Source organism: Pinus tabuliformis, chromosome X (assembly GCF_031772625.1).
Source record: "Pinus tabuliformis cultivar Carrire ecotype Pingquan chromosome X, CPIR1, whole genome shotgun sequence".
NCBI lineage: Eukaryota > Viridiplantae > Streptophyta > Pinopsida > Pinales > Pinaceae > Pinus > Pinus tabuliformis.
Window position 1 is genome coordinate 243,089,845 of NC_142308.1, and position 21,920 is coordinate 243,111,764.

Sequence of the window (21,920 nt, forward strand, 5' to 3'; positions counted from 1 at the left end):
ATTATATATTTGCAAAAACAAGGACAAGGTATAATTTGGACCCCTACTAGCCATGACAGGCATTTCTTCAAACATGTCACAAATATGTAATATACAGGTGTAAAAAACAGATCTGAACATAGGGGTCTCATATTTATCTGAGAATCACTAAGAATAATTGCTCCCTTATATCACCTGTTGCATTATCATCTATTAGGTCATAGATACATTATTCATTCATTTACAAATAAAAAGATGAGGAGATCCATAAATCATCACTGTCATAAAACATGCTTATAACCAACATAATAAAAAAGGAAATATCAAGGATACATCAGCCATAGAATCCAAATATACACCTGTACATTTACACATAAGATATCAAGGAAATAACATCCTATTAATGAATGCAAAATCCAACCCGTGATGGGACTGCCACGTTCCACCCAACCATAGAATGGTTGAGCCAATTCTCTATTCATCCATTCACCCTCGTGCCATATTCCAATCATGAATTTGGGACTCAAACCAAAAGAACCGACCAGGGCATCCTGAGGCTAAACCACCTCACCCTCATCAATAGAAACCAAGATTTACCGTAATCCATCCCGAATCACTAGGCCAACACAATAAACATGTAATAATAGGATTTACCATGATCTCCACCAGATCACTAGGCCAAAACAAGCATGGATGCCACTGGATTTCTCCACCTACACCGTGAGGAACTTTCATCTTTCTTAGTCTCTCAGGATTTATCACAATCCACAGTTCAATCTAGGGAAGGGATCACTAGACCCTAAACCAAGACTCCACCCTCTAGGATTTATCTTATATCCCACCATTCACCTGCAAGTATTCCTAAGCCTAATCAAGGGAAACCACCTCTAGGCTTTACTGTATATCCCTTCATTCACCCAAAAAGTATTCATAGGCCCACTGAGGCACACAATACCTAGCTTTACTACAACCCACAGCCTGGTTCATGGGTCACTAGGCTAGTGGCTTTACCGCAATCCACAATTTGGTTTAGGGATCACTAGGCTATGTGTTATTTCTTTCGGTGATCCACCTCCCTCAGTTTTGAATCCATCCAGCAATCCAACTCAACCAAAACATGAGAACCCCACACATAATGGTTATCCAGAAATGGCAATTCTAAGCTAAAAACATTGTCACACCTGGAAAAACCCATGCCATAACAACAGAGAACCACATGCAATACCATGCATGTGAAATCTAGTAGGAAAACACACATGCAAATCGATACCTACCTTTCTTGCTCTACCCTTCTTGCTCCTTCCTTCCTTGTGCCTTCTCTACCTTTCTTGATCTAATGCTAACGCGCTCCAAGAAAATTGTGAGTGTCCAAGAGTGAGAGAGAGAGAGAGAGAATAATGAGAGAGCTCCAAAACTAAACTGACAAAAAGGTACCAACTGATCCTCAGAAGCCTTTTTATCAATTAGGCGTCTATATTCTTCATTTTCCATTATTTTCCTTCATGTTCCTCCTCACATGCAATCTGTGACCTTTCATCTTCCTTTTCTCCTAATTTCCATTATTTTCATAAATAAATGTGCCAAAAATTCCATTTTGCCTTTCCAAAGCCTTATCCATTGCCTTTTCCAATTTCCTTAGCCATAATAAACCAAATGAACATCCACACTAGGATGTCTTGCCCAACATTCAAATTGGAATAAGTGTCCCATCAATTGTGGTTATTATTTTTTCATTTATTAACTTTTATTACATGCAATTTTCACCATGGTTATTATAGAATCCACTCCCTTGGGGGACACCGTCCTCAGTGTTCAAACACGCTTATACCTCGACAAAACTGTTGAAAATAAAACATGCTGCCCGTGGAGCTTTATAACATAGCTCAATGCAATATTTACAATGATCACCCTACTGGAAAGAAAAACAACATGACAACATAACATCATAATAACATGAAACCCATATCCCTTATTAGATCTTTATAACATAGCTCACAGTGGTATTTAAATCCATATACATATGTACATATATCAAAACATCACCCAAACATGTACCAGAAACATATACCAAAACATTCGCTCAACCAACGAATAAGGAAGGATACATAGCCTGCATCTGATCCGCCATCTCCCATGTATCTTCATCAGGACCGAAGTGCTTCCAATGCACTTTAACCTGCTCGATTGCTCGGTTCTGAAGCATGAGAACCTGTTTCTACAATATACACTAAGGCTCCAGTAGGAATTCTCCATCTGGCTCCACCTACAATACAGACCAGTCAATCACATGATCAACATATTTAACATACTTCTTAAGCAATGACACATGGAAAATATCATGGAATTTCACCGTCGGAGACAATGCACGTCGATAGGATACTGGCCTAATCCTCTCAATAATCCTAAAAGGTCCACAAAACCATGGTACCATCTTGACACATGATCCAATCTACAAGGATATCTTCTTCGGTTTGATGTACAAGTACACTTGTTCCCCAACCTGAAACTCCTTGAACAACTTATTCGGATCTGCATAGCTCTTCTGCCTATCTTGTGATGTTTTCAAATTCTTCTTGATTACCTGCATTTCCCGCTCCATTTCTGCTAACATGTTTGGTCCAATCAACACCCTGTTAACTGGATCACTCCAACTGATGGGAGTATTAAAACTCTTCCCATACAATTCCTCAAATGGACTCATCTTCAAAGATTCCTAATACCCATTGTTGTAAACGAACTCTACTAGTGGAAGATACTCTTCCCACTTTCACTGCGGATGCATCACGTACATCCTCAACATTTCATCCAATATCCTATTGACCCTCTCAGTATGTCCATCTATTCGCAGATGATAAGTTGTACTAAAGGCCAAATCTATGCTCAAACCTGCAAACAACTCCTTCCAAAACTTGGAAGTGAACTTTGCATCCCTGTATGACAAAATCTTCTTTGGAACACCAAGCAATCTGACCACACCTCTGATGAAGACCTATGCTACATGACCCACTGAGAATGTAGACTTCACTGGAATTGAGTGTGCAACCTTCTTCAATCTGTCCAAAACAACCATGATGGAATCGTGTTGTCTAATTGCCCTCAACAATCCTGTGATAAAGTCCATGGAAATGACATCCCATTCCACTCTGGAATCAAAATCAGTTGTATCAGTCCACCTAGATGCTTACACTTTTCCTTTACCTGCTGATAATCCAAACATCTAGCCATAAACTCTGCTACATCCTTCTTTAGATTCGTCCAATAATAGAATTTATTCACTGTTATCAGTGTCTTCTGATAGCTTAGATGACCTGAATATGGTTTCGCATGAAACCCCCTCAAGGTCACCTTCTTGACCTCACTGTTGTCTGAAACATATATCTTGTCTCTAAACCTGACCAACCCATATGCTATAAGACAATATTCCACATCCTATGCACTTGCACCTGTATTCGTACTTGTACCACTACCTATACCTGTACTTGTACCTTGTTGCAACATGTGCACAATCTCCATGATTTGATTACAAATATTAGTTTTGTTGTGCTAAGATCCTCCTCAAATTATAAACAAAATGTTATTCATGTGCTTAAGGATTCATGAGTTTATTTCAAGTGAAAACGAGTTTTTATGTTAATTTTATGAGAAATTTAACATAAAATAGAAATTGAACAGTAGCATATAAATTTATAGAACATCTCCAAAAACACATCAAAATAGGAACATGATGAGGGAGTTCACCCCTCCTGTTATCCCCCACAATGTCTGAGGCTTATGAGGAAATCGACGGAGGTAAACACAGACCAAGCTTTCAGTTTGGTAGCTAGCCCTACCAAACTAGAGAGGGCTCTCTCTATGGAATCACAACCAAAATATGGTTGGATGATAAAGGATTTTAGGCTAGATAGATAAACTCAGGTAGGGTTTGGAAAATTTAGGGTTTCATTGTTGGATAAGGGAGAAAAACCAGGTAGCCATGGTAGAGGGTCAAAGGATTACAGCAACAAGGATATGAAAGAGAAAGGTAGCAACACTTTTGTGATGTATTTTAGGTTTTTTTGGTGTAGTATGGCGTTCAGATGAAGCATGAAGGTCTTAATAAGCATGAGACATGAATTCATTAAGCAAGAGTGAAAATAACATAAAATAATCTTCCATCAAAACATAGCTTAGTGAAAAGAATTATGTTTATCAACTGCTAGGAAAACTATTGAAGAGATGATGAATGGAAAAGGAAGCTAAATATCATTCATATAAACTAATAACAGAGAAAAACCAACATCATAAACTTACTGCATAGGAATTCCTAAATAATAGCTACAAACCGTGTCCTTTGATTTCCAAAAATGTCAAATACAGGCTACAATAGTTCTCTCCTCAAATGTCCAACAAGTCCAATGACTGAGAACATGATACATAAATACCAAAAACAACCTCTCCTTAGGCTTAGGGGTCGAATCCATGACTCTAGAAGTGGTTACATGAGTGGTTCTAACCAAACCCTAATATCTAGGGAGGTTGAAAACAAATCTACAATTAGCTTTGACCACAACTTACCTCATAAATGAAGCTCAATTTACATCAAACAAAGGCGATACATACATTATGACATCATATTTACATTTACTTTCACTCTATCATTCATTTACTTCACTAATTTGACCTTTACCCAAATCGAACTAGAAATTCTGAGAAATTACACAGTGAAATTTTTAAATAAAAACTCAGAAAATTGAAGAAGCATGATGCCACGTTTGAAGCCATTTTTAGGTGCCTTTTTAAAGTTCAAATTGTAATATGAAAGAACGGTAAACTAGCTCTGTCTATCTAGTTTCCATAACATCTTGAATTTTTTAAAATGACCCATGGGAAGGCCTCCAAAAACTCATTCTCCCAAGGTGTCTCGAGAAGCGCAATAGTTGTCAAAAAGAGAGGCAGAATGTTGATTTTTTACCTCTTTTTCTCATTTTTCTCAAAATCTGTGCCCTGTCTGAAAAATATGAGGAAATGGATTTTGAGAGGAGGCCATAAGATTTCTAGAAATGCAAGTCACTTGTCATTTGGAGCTCTGAGGAAAAAGCACAACGCCAAGGCGTTGTGTTTCTATAACTTGTGTATTTTCTGAATTTGCGCCAAATTTCACAAAAAACTAAAAATGCTCAAAAAACCCTCAAAATTGGTCCAAAAGTGCCAAATGAGGTGTACTATGCTATCAGGGATGCCTCATCAAGCATCTCCAATTTTTCTTTCTCATCTTTTCCCTTTAGGGTTTCCTTCAGCCTGTTTTGCATTTGTTTGACCTTGATATTGCAAATCTTGTTTTTGGTTTGGTAGTGGCAGGCCATGTGCTTCAACATCTGGTTATCCCTACTGGCCTTGTCAAGAAGCTTCTCTAGGAAATTTAAACACGGTCCTAGCTAGGGAAACTGGCCAATTTGATAGATTAGGGCTAGGTTTTGTAGGGAGGTGAAGTGGAATGAAGGGAAATGGTTTGCTGGTGAATGGGAATGATGAGTTGCATGCAAATAGAGGTATAGGGGTAGTGATTTTAGGGTTTCAAAGCTCCAATTTGATCATTTGCAAGGTAATAACATGAAATTCATAGAAAACACTAGAGGATTAAACTCACAATCATTTATTTGTTTTTCCAAAGGAAGAGAAGGAATGAAAATGAGTGTACTTACTTTTTATGAGGCTTAGAGGATGAAGAAACTGGAATGCAGGCTTGAAGATTTGATTTGAGTGATTTTTTTTTATGATTTTTGGGAGGTTTTGTCCCTTGCACAGCGCAGTGCTTCTACGCACAACACCTCCTCCAAAAATGCAATGCAGTGTTTCTATGCGCAGTGCCAAGAAAATTTGGCCACATTAAGTTGAAAAACCTGTGTTTTCTCACCTAAGGAGGAATGAGCTCGATAAAAAGATGAGATAGGAATGCAAATGAAATGTGTATGAGTCTACTGATGGTGTTGGACCCGCCAACATGTCAAGGGGATCTCCCTGGTAAGAAGTCCCAATTAGACCTCAAACCGTTTGGTGTGGGAGTCCTAGCAGTGGGTCATATGGTAATGCCTTGACCGTGATTTCGCACAGATGCAAGCAAGATAACTCTATTAGTAGCAAGGGTGTGACCATTGCAGTGAGTCAAGGAAGGTGCATGAGAGGTTCTAACACTGGTAGGTTGAGATGAGTGCGCCCCTGAGCAATGTGTTACAGTACTCGGATTGGAAGGGAACACACGAGCGAAGATGCATCACAAGCTGGAAAGAAAGTCAGCTGGCAATCGAAAGTGATGGTTAAACAATCAAAACATTTCAGAAAGATTCATACATGCTCGTACAGAACAATCCATACATGCGTGCGTAAGAAAGAAAATAAATATGCCATTTAGAGTAAACAAGACAACTGGAATAAAATACAACATATGCATGAAATGTGTTGGCTCTTATTATATAAAGAAGTGTAAGTTCTAGTCATACAATACATCCATGTACACCCAATAGCCCCAACAGTGGAACGTTACATCCACATCCGCTTGCTCCTCAAAAGAGATGTACTAGCTCTATGCAGTGGAGAAGCCAAGGCGCGTTACAATACTGTCTAATATCTCTACAATATAGCCTTATCAGAAGCTTGGATGACCAAAATCCTATACAATGAGTTATGAGGTTCTATTTATATCAGAAGGTGAGGTGACCCTTGACATTCATCTTTGTGACAGTTCATCTACCCTCATGAATCTTCATCTACTTTATGATTGTGTTGACACTGCGAATGTTCGTTATGCCACCAAAGGGAACCAACTCGATCGTAGACCCCAATTAGATTTGCTTTCATTGGGAGTGGCTAGTTCCATCAGGTTTTAAAGGATCTCGTAAACTGTTATAGGTGTTGAAAGATTGCTTCTTGGAGGAAGATTTGAATTAAATCAACAAAAGAAACAACTAACCTATATGTATCAAGTCCTATCTACACTGATTCTACCTACTTATGCTAGTTCTACCTATTTTAATCTATCCTATAGGAGCATAATAAAAGATATTAAATATCATATATAGATTCCAAGTCCAAATGAATCAATTACTGAATTCACCGATGAACAAGACTGTATTTAAGCTTAATTGCAATCTAATTATTCATACAAGAATACACATTCCTGTTCCAACAAATAAAAATTGCAAATGATGTTTAATATACCTTTGAATCAGAGACCGCTCATGAGTTAACCATGATAACGAATTATATTCGAATAACCAAGACTAGTCATAAGCTATCTGTTATCACTGTGCACAAAAACAAAACAGATATATCCTCATGCCAGTCACAACACCCTGATTCCTAACATAAAAGAAAAAGGAAAATGAATTTGAAAAAAGGCCTCTTCTTGACCGAAACATTCTTCTTTATTAGCATAATAAAATCAACCCCTCTTCTGCCAAAAAAACGTCCATTACCCATATCCAGAGGTAATACTTATGCACCAAGACAACTGACCCTCGATCTTCCATGACTTTCGACCTTCCTGTTCTTTTCAATATACAAATTAAAATATACAAACACAGAATGGTCAATGAAACCATTGACACGTCGAGGCCACCTTTGCTGGAGCGTTTTATTTCCTGGAGGAAATGAATGGATGCCAATGGAAAGAAGAATGACTACAAGCCATATATTCGCACCTGTATCGACTGAACGTTATTCCCTGTTATTTCCTAAAGGCAAATGAAGACACTGCACTCATCATCGAACATCTGGCATGATTTAAGGTGTATCTGGAGGTAACAACAGCTTGATGGATCTGCGATGTCAGGAGCACCTCCACTTAACATAGAGTGTGCCTCCATTATGCACTACGGCGGTTCCATATCCCTTTCTTTTGGAGTGTGTCTTTGCAATATCGACATTGGTGGTGTAGAGGTGTCATCTAGAGTCCCCAGAGCGACATAAGGAGTCTTATACCAACATCTGTTCTGCTTCCTATCTTCTTAGAATTTTAGGACATCCTACCCCATTCTATCCCAAAGCCACAACACATGCAATGAACATCCAGCTGGTAAAGGTATCATGTGGACTAGGCATGATGTTCCTGTGATGATCATTCAAAGGCTGCGTTACTTTCTCGAATTTTATTACCACCTCACGATCCCTTTGCATCTTTCATTGCAGCCCTTCATGATGCTTATGCATCAGCTCGCCAACCTCACTTTTCTTCTCTTCGTCCTCGCCTGTAGAAATAATTAACATTAGTTATGATTATGAGAGATATGATAAAAATGCCCAAAAACAAACCTTGCCTTCATTAAAACTTTCATAAAGAGACAGACTCTGTAACTGGGAGCTCTGTAAGTCCTTTGGGCCCTAAGTCTCGAGAGGGCATGGTGATCTTTATTTGGTCATGGCACAATGATGGCTCTAAACTTGGTAGGCGATGTGGAACTGATGATTAAAGCAAAACAAATATCCATGCAATGAAATGGTTAAAATCTTTCGACGCGGTGGGGATGCATCTCTTTTGAATTTTGTTTTCACTTATTGACGTTCGGTACTGTGAAATGAGAGCCTCAAGGAATTTCCCCGAAATCTTGAATTGAGGTATCAAGAGAAGCATCAGGGGAAGCGATCACACGACGATCTCGAACTCCTACTATCTTAGGCGAGTTTTCAATTCCGGACATGATTCAACCTTCAGGAACCTTTAGGTTGATTCCACGAATTATAGTATCAAGCATTTCGTGACTCTTCAGGCATGCACAATCACAATTTCCATTTTAATCTCAAAACGCAGTGCAACCATAATTATTAAACCATTGAACCATTCAACTTTGAAGAAATAATTCCATCTGACAACTCCAGTTATCATTCGAAGAAACGAAAGATCAAACTTCTTAGGGGACCCATTCAAATTTGCCCCCAGAGCAGGTTTTAATAGGGTGATGGTTGTGGCCACAACAAAATCTAAAAGTGTTGTTCCCTGGAGGGAACAACAAAAACATTCCAAAAAGGTGATGTTCCCTTTAGGGAACAGTAGCTGTTCCCTACACTCCAAAATGGTTGTGGCTACAAAAAATGGTGAACCGTTAGGCGAACCAGTTATCTCTGTTACCAAATAAACTTTGATCCGTAGAACATCAGGGTGTTAAGATAAACTTGAAATGAAAATTGTATAGACGGATAGGCATGGGTTCCACTTCAGCATTAATCACTTTAGGCGGGATAAAGACAAATAGCTTCTACTTACTGATAGGGTTTTGACAGGCATTCTCCAATGGTCGTATTATGGGATTTATTGACCCTCCTTTACCTGTTTTCTACTTTCAAAATCCTTTCGGGGCCATCATCTATTTGTCAATACCTGTTTAGGTGTGTACCTTAACGCTTTATCGTACATCAAGCTTGATGAATATATGTAGATATGTCTATCTGCACTTTATGCAAGAATTTTTGGTGCTATACTTTCGTATGATCGAATGGGGCGCAGTCATGGGTCATGCCATATTTTTAAACCGCTTAAGCAAGGTCGGGCTTGCTGTGTCAACCGGTACTCTTAAGTCCAACAACAGTCCCTACTTCAACCAGCTTCCCAAACAACTTATCCTTCCAGATTGGCACAAGGACTTGACATTTCATTTTCTTTTAAATAAGTCCTTCTAGTTTCGGGCACAAGGACTAGAGCACAATTAAATTTGCCACAGGATATACGACAGTGAGCTAGGCCCATGAAAGGAGGTTTACTTGTAGCTGACAGATATTGGAAATTTTAGTGTGGTGGGTGGAACTAATGGAGAATAACTGCAAACCTTATAGGCAAGTATAGGCTAGGTCTGGGTGGGGATTTTAAAATGCAGCGTTCCGCCATGCCAGCCCGACCATAGTTACACATTTTTAATTTTATAAAGATGTCCCTACATGCTTCGGTATCCAGGTTATCAACAGAGCCTTCCTAGTTCCCAACATGTGCTAATGAGTGCCTTTGACTCAAATTTCACCATTGATTTTGCAAGTTCTCATAGGCTCATCAAAGGCTCGCTTGATTTGCAAGGTAATAATGAATTTAGGATCTGTAGACTCATCAGTAGGTTAATGAGGGAAGCAAAAAGCTGAACGTAGTGAATGAGGGCAATCAGAAGAGGGTTATAAAAGGTGAAAACAAGACTGGAAGACAAAAATCAATTGACTGAAATTAAAAACAGTAGGAAGATAAAATTTGTGTAAAACAAGAACAGAAAGAATGAAAATATAACTAAGCTAACAACAAAAATAAACTGAATCCTAACCTACTCAGGAGGTAACCACCATGTGGTGGGTACTGGAAGTATCTTTTAAGATGTTGGCCATTAACAGGGAGTTTTTCGGTTTCTCCCTGTAATTTTTTCAATCTGTATGTTCCCTGACCAATTTTTTCCTAAACTTGGAACGGTCCCAGCCATAAATGTTGGAATTTTGTGTGCTTACCCTTCGGCTCACTCAGCTTGTCCCATTTCAAGACTAGCTCTCTGACTCGATAATCTTTATTTCCCACCTGATGGTGATCAAACCATCTCTTCACAATCATTTGATGATTCCTGAACTTATTTCTGGCATTTTCTCTCAATTCCTCCAACCTCACCAGTTGGTTGATTCTTTTTTGAAGTAAGGCTGAAGGGGTCCCTCTTGAAGCTTGGGATAGTTGTAAAGAGGGAATGGTAACATTAGGAGGCAAGATGGCTTCTTGTCTATAGACTAGGAAGTATGGGGAGTTTCCTAATGCTACTTTTGGGGTGACCCTATCGGCCCAAAGGGAGTTTGTTAGAGCGTTGTGCCAATTCCTCTGGCTGTCGGCGACAGATTTATGGATTATGCAGATAAGGTTTTTATTTGAGGACTCTGCAACTCCATTTCCTTGGGGGTAATAGTTTGATGCATACCTTATGCAAATTGATTTATCGATAGCAAATTCAGTCAATTTTAGTGATGAAAAGTAAGAAGCATTATCAAATATTAGAGTGTCAGGGATGCCAAACCTGTTGATAATAAATTTCTCAATAAAAGATATTACCTCGTCTTCGTTAACCTTCCGAAGCGGGATGGCTTCGGTCCATCTGGTGAAGTAGTCGGTTGCTGTGAGTATATACTTATGCTGCTGTGAAGAGTTTGGAGTGATCTCACCTATGACATCTAGGCCCCATTGCTGGAACAGGCGATAAATCATAACGGGCATGAGGGGAACGACTGGCTTTCTTTCTCGTCCTGCGGCAGTTTGACATACCTTTCATTTCTGAGCGTAGGCATGTGAGTCTCTGAACACTGTGGGCCAATAATATCCAACTCTTAATATTCTGTGAGCAGTGGTCTCTCTTCCATAGTGACCACCCGCTGGGCCATCGTGCATTTCTTTCAAGACATGATTGGCATCATCCTTTTCCAAACACCTCAGCCAAACTCCATCATAATTTTTTTCTGTATAATGTGTCATTGGGCAAGTGATACTGATTAGATTTTAATCTGAGTGCTCTCCTTCGCGATGCATCCATGTGTTTAGGAAATGATACCCATGTTAAATAAAAGCGTATGTCGTAATACCATGACTCAAGGTCCAAAGGGACTTCCGACGTTGCGCGCTCACACATCAGCGTCTCATTAATCCATAGGGGCTCCTCCATGAATTCTACTTGTGCATTCTGTATGCTCTACGCTTCTGGTTCTTCAGATTCCCCTTCTTTATCCGCCAAGGCTTCTGCCGCGAGCTCACACAATCCCTGCCCTCAAACTATCTTCGTCGGCTTAATCTCGAGGTCATATTCTTGAAGGGCAGTTATCCAATTCCCTCTCCGTTCACCCATTTATTTTTGCACAAAGAGGGCTCTTACAACAGGGTGGGGAACGATTACTTTAGTCCTGGCCTTTAATAAATAAGGGCAGAAATGTTTTACGGCTTTAAAAACCACGAAACCTTGTTTCTCCACGTCTGGGTAGTTCAGTTCTGCTCCCTGAAGATTAGAGCTCATATAAGAAATTGGGACTTCATTTCCATCATCATTTTTTTGGGTGAGGATTGCGGCATATGAAACATCAGAAGCAAATGTGTACAAGAAGAATTCCTTGTCGAAATTGGGGCTAACCAACGCAAGAGCTTTTGCGATGGCCTCCTTAATTCGCTGAAATGATTTCTTAGCTTCATCGTTGCACCTATACACAACGTCTTTCTTCATCATTAGCTGCATGGGACGCACTATTTTTGCGAAACCTAAATCGAATTTCCTAATGAAATTAATTTTCCTGAAGAAAGATTGCATTGCCCTTTTATTTGCAGGGGGTTGTATTCTCATGATGGTCTCTATTCTTTCAGGATCAATAACAATCCCTTCATTAGAGAGCATATGACCCAGTAGTTTCCCTTCTGTAACTGCGAAGACACTCTTCTTGGGATTCAACGATATTCTGTATCTTCGACATCTTTCGAAAATCTGTTTCAGGTGATAAATATGATCCCTTTTGCGATACGAATACACAGTAATGTCATCCATGTACACTACTACTGATCTGCAAATCAATCCTCGGAAAGCTATGTCCATAGCTCTCTGAAATGTGGCACCTACATTAATAAGTCCAAACGGCATTTTACGGTATGCGTAAGTGCCCCATTTAGTGTTGAAGGTTGTCTTAAGGTGATCTTCATTCGATACCAACACTTGATTATATTCCGAAAAACCATCCAATAGGGACAACATTTCAGACCCAAAAACGCACTGAAGAATGTGTTCCATAGAAGGGATAGGATAGTTATCTTTTTGCGATGCTTTGTTCAGGTTTCTACATAACCTGATGTCTCCATTTTTTTTTCTTACTGGCGCGAGATTGGTGTTGAGTCATGGAAAAGGTATGCATTTACTATTAACCTCATCATCCTTTTCCTTTATTCTTATCTTTTCTATATCTTAATGCGCTAATCTATTAAGGAATTATGGTAAGAAATGAAGGAATTATCTGCAGGTATGACTTAGCTAATTATTGCCTTTCTTTATGTAGGAAAACAACAAAAGGGACAAATGATGTTCCCTATGAAGGAACAACAAAAATCGGCAAGCTAAAGAAGGAACACGGCGGTTGCAGATAAGGCCAAAGCAAATAAGAAGAATCAGCGCAAGAAAGGAAAGGATGTTTGAAGTTGGAAAACTGTTGCGAATCCCTCAGGATCGAGAGATCCTGAGGGATTGCGTTTACCATTTATCTTTTTACCCTTTCCTATTATAAAAGGAGATGTTTGTAAGTAGGAAATGGGGGAGAGAATCGTTGTTGTTATTGAAATTGTAATTTTAATTACATACTCTCGCTGTCGAGAAGAACAAGAATACATTGTAATGCTCATTCAGTTTGATGATTAATATATAAGTGAAGTTGTTGTTCCCTCACGCTATTTGAAGTAACTTAGCAGTGTTCGCTGGCGGCTAAGGGCCCGGCCTCTGGTGGATTCAACTACTTTTCTTGTGTCATACATTTCTAATTCTCGCAAGTGTGATGGTTTGATAGTATTCTTGCTTTCTATGATTTTATCGCTTCGTTGTTTATTATTTTCCACTGTTGACAAAATCTCTTTGCTTTATATAATCTACAGTATTATCGTTGATTCAATTTACTTTCATTTCAGATCAAGTTACTTAGATAAATCTGCTTAATACAATCAATTGTAAAGAGTGTTAACTATTGTTGTTGAAATTCTCAGATTGATATCATTGCTATTTAGATTAGTTATTGAGGTCTGGGTTTGAGTTATATTAAATCAGTTAAAGAAAGATGAGTTATCACTATTGTACTTTCAATTGATGGTGCTGTTACTTTAAATGAATGTAAGATTTCATTTCGTTAAAGGATTGAGTTTTCTTTAATTGCAATTGGAATTTACTAGATACATCCATTTACTCTTGTATTTAAAAGATCTATACTTCAATTTAGGAAACATTACTCTTTGAGTTAAATAGCAGCCACATACTGTGTACACTCTTGAAATAAGAAGATTTGCCTGGATTGATAATTAATGTGAGGATAATTAGGAGTTTTAAAAGGCACCTTTTATCACCCAACATTTTGGCACTATTGCCGGGGAGAGTGTAGCCATTTCTAAAGAGTAATGTACATCTAATAATTGTTTGTTGAGAGAGAACTGGGTATTAAAAACGAAAGTTAAGAACCTGCGTATGGAGCACGTAAAATGCCTTCTCCCCCGCCTGCTTTCCAGCAGAATTGTTAGGAAATTAGGGTAGAGATAAACATTTGAATTGTTTGCATGAATGACTAAGAAGCGAAAACCCAAAAACAATCCAATTCCACTACCCAAACCCTACAGATCTAAGGGACCGATGACCCTTGGACAATCGACATTCATAGACATCATCTTAAAAAAAGCCGAATCTCACCCATCAGTAGGTCCTCGAAAGGTTTCTTCTAGACAACCTACTGTCTCCCTTCGGGCCACAGGCTCACCATCTGTAGCCTACGCTGAGGTCCATAGCAAAACGATAGGAACTTAACGGAGTTTTCAAGAAATTGAAAATTCACGCCCAATTTCCTCACAAGAAGGGAATTCTTGTAATATTCATGAAGGAGGAAGAGAAACAGGGGAAACAGAGGAGCCAAGATCCCATCAGGTAGTAAATTAACAAGGAACACCTAGTATCCTAGGCAGAGGGAGTGTTATCAAGATCATTCCCACCCCTTCTAATCACCCTAGGAATAACTCTATAGAGATCCCAGATGGGTACTGGCATATATTTGATCAAATGGCCAACAATCCACAAGCACCCCAGACCTCTACGTTGTAGTATCCCATCGTTGACACAACTGTCAACGCACCCATGAAAGATATCCCTCTCCAGAATATTCCCACCTTTCATGGACTTACATCAGAGGATCCAGATGCATTTATGTTTGAATTTGATGTATTATGTCGGGGTTATGATTATACCACCGACCCCCACTAACTAAAGCTATTTCCCTCTACATTAAATGGAGCAGCCTTGCATTGGTTTATGGGATTAGGTGGGGGCACAATAAATGATTGGGATCAAATGAAAAATGCTCTCCTTTAAAAATATCAGGACTATTGCAGATCTAGGGAATTGAAAGACGAAATATTCCAAATGGTAGAAAGACCTAGTGAAACGTTGGAAGAATATGTAGAATGCTTTCAATATAACCTCCAACGGTCTCCCTATGCAACTCTGTGTTTGCCTGATAATGTGCTAAAAAATAAACTGATTAAAGGGATGAAATAACAATGGATAGAGACATTAAATATTATGGGTAAAGGTGATATATATCAAGAAGAGTATGCTGACATTATTGAATTGTGTATCGGGTGCTCAAGAGGCAGTACGAGATCGAAACCAGAAAAACGCGACATGACCACCAAGGACAACAAAATCTCTAGCGGAGGTATAACTCATGCAGAAATTGGCAACTTGCTAGAGGATTTCAAAACAGATATTTTGGGAACTCTGATAATGCAATTAGACATTATGCAAGCCAAGCAAAAGCAGGTTGAAGCAGAACAAAACTTGGTGATATTCTGTCCTAGATGCAAGAAGAAGCATAGTCACAAAGAGTGCCCGCTGGATATGGTGCAAACCTGTGCCATATGTACTAAAGACCATGCCACAGAAAGCTACCCATCACTCTGATGGTTAAAAGTAGTCTATAAGGAGGCAGAGGAAGAAATAGAACCAGTCTACCTCCTAAATCAGCGTCGCCAATGGCAACCACGACAAACAAGTACGCCCACTGACCCATCGTCTTTCTTTCAGCCCTCGCAATATAATTCACAACAATACCCAGGGGCTATGTGGCAGAACCGGCCACCTTTTTCCAATTGGTCATAGCAACCATTCTCTATGCCACCTTGGCCCAACCAATCAAATCAAAATAACAATTGGCCAAATTCCTCTTACTTCCCACCATTTTGGCAAAATAATGCATATTAATCTCAATGGTCACCCTCCACTTCACAGAACTAGAATTGGCAGTCAAGCTGGCAAAGACCTACAAACCAACCAGCAGGAACAATCCCCCTACCTCAATCTACACTGCCAACACCCTACACATTGCAACAAAACCCTCAGACCAACCTACGACCACAAATCCCAGCTCAACCCAACCCGAACCCTAACAATAGACCGGTCCAATCTGTGCAAATTATTGAAGGACCAGAACTAGAAATCGATTTAAGGGAGTGTAATGAGCTTCAATTAAGGTTTGGGCGGATAATAGAGTCAGAGGGGGATAAAAATATACAAATTGAAGATCCGTTACATGTAGAACAAGCACCACAAGTGGAGAACATGGTTAGATAGAAAACCCATGATTAAACAATCACCACTTCTCCACCATTCCCAGAAAGATTAATGATACGCCGCCCAATCGAATATCCTGATTTTGATCTTCTGGGAGAATTGAAAAATGTGTGTAAAAATACCTCTCCTCCAGGCTATTCAGGTTATTCCAATTTATGCCAAAACTATTAAGGAATTGTGTACGAAGAAGCCAAAGAGGAAAATAAAAACAACCCCAACTGTCCATGTAGTCGATACCTTATCTGATTTATTATCAGGCAAAGAAACACCCGTAAAATATGAGGACCCAAGAAACCCTATAGTCATAGTGCAAATAAATGGATGCTCCTTCCCCAATGCATTAGTTGACCTAGGAGCAGCAATCAATATTCTTACAACAACAACTTGTCAAAAGCTTGGCATTACATCCTTGGACCCAACCACGACCTTGTTGGAACTGGCTGACCGATCGGTAGTCAAACCAGAAGGCACATTACAGGATGTAATGGTGTCTGTAGACTCTTAGGAATACCCAACAGATTTCCTGATCATCAATCCTAGAAATCGGCTAGACGGACACCCCCTAATTCTAGGTATACCTTGGCTAGCAACTGCGGATGCTTACATCAGTTGTTGAATAGGTAGCATGACTATAGCAAGAGGAAGCAATGTGAAGAATTTAGCCTTATATCCTCCAACTCAACCAAGTTTAACAATAATAAAAACCAGAAAACAACCTCTATCATATCTAACTGAAAACATTAGATCACCACTAACTATAGAATATGCTCTCGAATAAAAGGATCAAACAGAAGACGACATCATTAATAATTACATTAACTAACCAGAAGTCGTATCCCATCCAAAATGTCACATGATCGAAGCAGCCCTAGATAACGAAATAGAAGAAGATCCCCTAAAAGATATTGACGACCAGTCAATACCAGCAACTTCTGTTTATAATAGTAAAACCATTGAAATTGAGCCAGGGAAAACATTAAATATCAACAAAAACCTGACTGCTGACCAGGAGCAGAGGCTTGTTCAACTTCTGAGAAAATACAAAGAGGCTTTCGCATGGGATTACCCAGACATGAAAGGGATTGATCCCCAATTATGCATGCACCACATATATACAGAGAAAGATGCCAGGCCCATTCGACAACCTCAATGGAGGTTAAATCCTCACCTTAAAGACATTGTTAAATCTGAACTACAAAAACTGTTACATGTAAATTTCATCTATCCTATATCTGACAGCAAATGGGTCTCTCCATTAGTAGTGGTGCTTAAAAAGAATGGAAAGTGGCGTATATGTGTTGACTATAGAGAGCTTAATAAAGCAACCCAAAAGACCATTTTCCCCTTCCATTCATTAACCAGGTCTTGGACACATTGGCAGGAAAAAATTCTGTTCTTTCCTAGACGGCTTCTGCGGCTACAATCAAATTCAAATTGCCCCTGAAGACCAGGATAAGACCACCTTTACCTGCCCTTGGGGGACATTTGCTTACAGGGTCTTACCTTTTGGGCTGTGCAATGCACCTGCCACATTCCAAAGGGCTATACTCAACATTTTTTCAGATCTGATAAATGAAGGGCTCGAGGTGTACATGGATGACTTTACACCTTACAGAAATGACTTCGAGCCGGCATTACAAAATTAGAGAAAGTTCTGCAAAGATGCATTGCTACCAGGCTCTGTTTAAGCAATGAAAAATGCCACATGATGATGACCGAGGGCCTCATCTTGGGTCACTACATCTCAGTAGTTGGAATTCAGGTAGATCCAGCAAAAATTCAGATAATTCTTTTAATACCTACCCCTTCCACACAAACTAAGGTACGCAGTTTCTTGGGATTTTCTGGATATTATAGAAGATTTATAAATATTTTTTCTCAAATTGCTACACCATTATATGCATTAACAGGAAATGTCGATTCATGTGGACTGACAAATGTGACATTGCGTTTGAAAATTTAAGAAGCCATTGGAGCATTTCTCGGCCAGGAGGAAGATAATAAGCAATATGCAATCTACTACATCAGCAAAAATCTATCTCCTCCTAGATTAAATTATACTGTGACTGAAAAAGAATTTTTGGCTGTAATCTATGCTATCAATAAATTCAGACATTATATAATAGGATACCCTGTGGTTTTGTATAGTGATCACTCTGTTATTAAGTATCTAGCTAATAAACCTGTTACAAATGGAAGAGTGACAAGATGGTTGATCCTTTTGCAGGAATTCGACATAACAATCAAAGATCGACTAGGAAAAGAAAATCCAGTAGCAGATTTCCTTTCACGAATGCCAAAGGTAGACGACTCGGCGACAGTAGAAGACCAATTCCTGATGAACACTTATTCGCTATCACCGTGAAAACACCATGGTATGCGGATGTCGCAAACTACCTAGCAGTGGGAAAATTACCCAAGCACCTGACGCCTAATGAAAGAAAACAAATAGTACAACGTAGCACTTGGTTCTCTTGGATCGGAGGATATTTATTTCATACAGGGGCCAATATGCACCTTTGAAGATGTGTCTGGGAAGACGAAGTCTTCGAAATCTTGAAAGCTTGCCACGATGGGCCTTGCAGTGGTCATTTTGCAAACCACAAGACTGGTCACAAAGTCTTACAGACGAGCTATTATTGGCCCACCATTTTTAAAGACGCCAAGAAGTTTGTCCAGGCATGCGACAGTTGCCAAAGAATGGGACGCCCTGGGCAGTTTAATGAGATGCCCCTACATCCGCAGTTAGTCATTGAACCTTTTGAGCGATGGACATTAGATTTCATTGGTCCAATAAACCCATCATCTAATCAAAACACATACATACTAGTCGCAACAGAATATGTGACTAAATGGGTGGAGGCAGAAGCATTACCAAGGGCCACGGAGGACTCAGTAATCCACTTTCTTTTCCAACTATTCATGTGATATGGCTTGCCTAGAGAAATAATCACGGATGGAGGGCCACACTTTATAGGCCATAAGATTGCTGCAACACTAAAAAATCATCATATCATGCACAAAATCACAACTCCATACCACCTGCAGGCAAATGGCCAGGTAGAAAGCACCAATAAAGTAATCGAGGAAATACTCACAAAGACAATTGCATCACACAGACGTGACTGGGCTAACCGATTGCCAGAAGCCATGTGGGCATACTGCATGACATGGAGAAATACCACGGGATATTCCCCATATCAGCGAGTGTTTGGCAAAGAACCTATCTTCCCAATTGAATTTGAAATTCAGAATTTGAGAATAGCTCAGGAGGTAGGCTTGGACTTAAATGAAGCACAAATTAATAGGCTGCATCAAATCAATGAATTGGATGAACTCCGGCTATCATCTCTTCAGCACACTGCACAAAAAAGAGCGAAATGGCACAATGCCCTTATCAAGAAGAATATCTTCCATGAAGGATATTGGGCACTCCTGTATGATTCTAGGTTCTAGGATTTCCCGGGAAAACTCCAAACCAGATGGTTAGGCCCTTATGAGATACAAGAGGTGCATGATAATGGCACCCTCACATTGCCCACCATTGATGGGTTTGGCTACTCTTTTAAAGCGAATGGACATCGAGTACGACTCTATCGCAAATCGCTTACCAGGGAATCCTTTTACCAACAATTACGGGAAGATTCCACCATACAAATTCATGCTGAGGAGGGCAACCCATCCACAGCATCGGTCTAGAAAAGAATTTATTTGTTTTTGAAATTTGTACATAAATTTTCCTTTCTATTTTGATTGAATTCCCTTTTATAAATTGTATATAATTTGTCTTTTTCTTTGCTATTCCCCCTAAGGAATAGCTGTTGTTCCCTCTAAGGAACAACTGTTGTCCCCTCTAAAGAACAACAATGTTCGTATGGATTTTCTTCTTGCTATGCCCTTTTAGGGAACAATTGTTGTTCCCTCTAAGGAACAGCTGTTGTTCCCTCTAAGGAATAGCCGTTGTTCCCTCTAAGGAACATCAATTTCGTGTGTAAATCTTCTTGTTGTTCCCTTTTAAGGAACAGATGTTGTTCCCTCTAAGGAACAACCACTCTTCCCTCTACGGAACAACAAATTTGAGTGCACTATTTTTTTTCCTTGCTGTTCCCTCTAAGGAACAACGATTTCGTGTGCAATTTTTTCTTTTTGTTGTTCCCTCTAAGGAACAACAATTTCGTGTGCAATTAATTATTTTTCTTCTTGCTGTTTCCTTTAAGGAACATATGTTGTTCCCTCTAAGGAACAACAGTGTCGTGTGTATTTGTTTTCTTGTTGTTCCCTTTAAGGAACAACCACTATTTTTTTCTTAATGTTCCCTTAAAGGAACAACTGTTGTTCCCTCTAAGGAACAACCGCTGTTCCCTCTAAAGAACAACAATCTTGCGTCCAATTGTTTTTCTTTTTCTTGCTGTTCCTTACAAGGAACAGTTGCTGTTCCCTCTAAGGAACAACTATTGTTCCCTCTGAGGAACAGCCGTTGTCACTCCAAGAAACAACGATTTTTTGTTGGTGTGTATTTTCCTTGCTATTCCCTACAAGGAACAACTGTTTTTCCTTCTAAAGGAACAACAATTTCAGTGTGAATTTTTTTTCTTGTTGTTCCCTCTAAGGAACAACTGCTGTTCCCTCTAAGGAACAACTGCTGTTCCCTCTAAGGAACAACTGCTATTCCCTTTAAGGAATGACACCTTTGGCATGCAATTTTTCTTTTTTTCTATTCCTTACAAGGAACAACTGTTGTTTCCTTTAAGGAACAACTGTTGTCCCCTCTAAGGAACAGCAATTTCGGTGTTCAGTTTTTCTTTTTGCTGTTCCCTACAGGGAACAATGCCATCTAAGTGTATTTTCATTTGTTGTTCCTTACAGGGAACAACTGTTGTTCCCTATAAGGAACAACCCCCTTTTAGTGTGTTTTTCCTTGTTGTTCCCTATAAGGAACAACACTTTTTGTGTGAGCTTTTCTTTTGCTGTTTCCTTTAGGAAATAACCTTTGAATATTTGTTTGAGAACATCATTTCTTTTCTTTGATCCTTTATAGGGTACAAGTGTACAAATATATATGTAAGGATACGAATCTGAAGTTTACTGGAACAAGCAAATATATTGAATATTATCATCTTTAACAATATTGCCTTGTAGTGATCAAAAAATAAAGGACACAACCATCTATATCACTTCACTGTCCTCATTTCCATTATAAATTGAATTGATTGATTATTTCTACCATGCTGGTTCTTCCCTAACCCCTATAATTCTCTTTGTTCATTATCATCAAATAAGGTTAAGGGCATACTTTTTTTTTTTTTTTTTTCTATTGATATGTTCAAACTTCTTCCACCATCCCTACTCCTAAGGAGTGTTGAGCCACCCTCTATATATAAATAGGAAGTGCTATAAAAAATAATAATAATAATGTTGCATATGTTTACTAACAATTCTATGATTTTTGAGATGGAGGATAGGGGGTCTCATCACGAGCCAGCCTACCATGATCACAAGAAAGCAGCGAGATGGCATTCCCACTATGGCCACCACACCAGGGATATGATCTAATGGATGCATCAAGCAACAAAGTCCTTGGAAAAGGAGGTCTCATCAAGAGCCGGCCTGTCCATCTTTTCC